Genomic DNA, 1,276 nt, shown 5'->3' with positions numbered 1-1,276 from the left:
GGATATCTAAATAGTGGATGTACACGTAAGTTAACGGATATCTAAATAGTGGGTGTACACGTAAGTTAACGGATATCCAAGTAGTGGATGTACACGTAAGTTAATGGATATCTAAATAGTGGATGTACACGTAAGTTAATATATATATCTAAATAGTGGCTGTACACGTAAGTTAATGGATATCTATATAGTGGATGTACACGTAAGTTAACGGATATCTAAATAGTGGGTGTACACGTAAGTTAACGGATATCCAAGTAGTGGATGTACACGTAAGTTAATGGATATCTAAATAGTGGATGTACACGTAAGTTAATGGTTATCTAAATAGTGGATGTACACGTAAGTTAATGGATATCTAAATAGTGGGTGTACACGTAAGTTAATGGATATCTAAATAGTGGATGTACACGTAAGTTAATGGATATCTAAATAGTGGGTGTACACGTAAGTTAATGGATATCTAAATAGTGGGTGTACACGTAAGTTAATGGATATCTAAATAGTAGGTGTACACGTAACTTAATGGATATCTAAATAGTGGGTGTACACGTAAGTTAATAGATATTTAAATAGTGGGTGTACACATAAGTTAATGGATATGTATAATGTTTTAGGCATAGGAACAATTAAGTTATAATCATTGACTGTCTTAACGAAACATTAATCGAACCATAGCTGTTTAGAAATGGTATTTTAAGAAAGTTGTTTCCGGTTAAGTTATTAGCGTTAATGTCTGCATAGAAACTTAGTTGACATTTTTAAACTAAATTTAATGTTGATTCGTCGAAATCTTTAGAAGAAAAACACAATTTATTTCAATGTTCTTTTTCTTTACTCTATAGTTAACTATGTCGTAGATTTACTGGTGCAGATATTTGTAGATATTTAGCCCATGATATAAAAAGACACAACGGTGTAATAATGTTTGACAGCCTTCCTTATTAAGAAGGGTAAAACTTGTTTATACTGAAAATGTTGACTTATTTGAAGTTCGGTGTTTTAAGGAACGTCGTATTTATTGCAGATGGGTGATAAGAATATTTTCTGCCTCAGAGTTTTTACGTCCTGTTGTTTATCACTTGTTTATTCAAAATGGCTGACACATAAAGTTGAAACACCAATCATTTACAGTCGAGATAAAAACTAGCTGCTCACTGCTTTACAATATTTAACTACTTGTTGTATAAATTATAATTTCAACACGATAACTGTAAAGCAGTTTATCAATCCATTAACAATATTATATACACCTGGAAAAAAGTTAAGCACCCCC

The 1,276-nt window shown here is 31.7% G+C and overlaps 1 protein-coding gene across 1 annotated transcript in view; it reads left to right on the top strand.

Moving 5' to 3' along the window:
- The first annotated feature begins 14 nt into the window (after positions 1–14).
- Positions 15–1,276, top strand: part of LOC106477351 (agrin-like) — a 7,473-nt gene continuing 6,211 nt past the window's right edge. The window contains exon 1 of the mRNA XM_013937932.2: positions 15–25. The gene's annotated coding sequence lies outside the window, so the exon portion shown is untranslated. The remainder of the gene's footprint in view (positions 26–1,276) is intronic.

This window comes from Limulus polyphemus, unplaced genomic scaffold, assembly GCF_000517525.1.
Source record: "Limulus polyphemus unplaced genomic scaffold, Limulus_polyphemus-2.1.2 Scaffold14462, whole genome shotgun sequence".
Lineage (NCBI taxonomy): Eukaryota > Metazoa > Arthropoda > Merostomata > Xiphosura > Limulidae > Limulus > Limulus polyphemus.
Note: the sequence above shows the minus strand (reverse complement) of the source record. Positions and strands in the feature narration are given on the sequence as shown.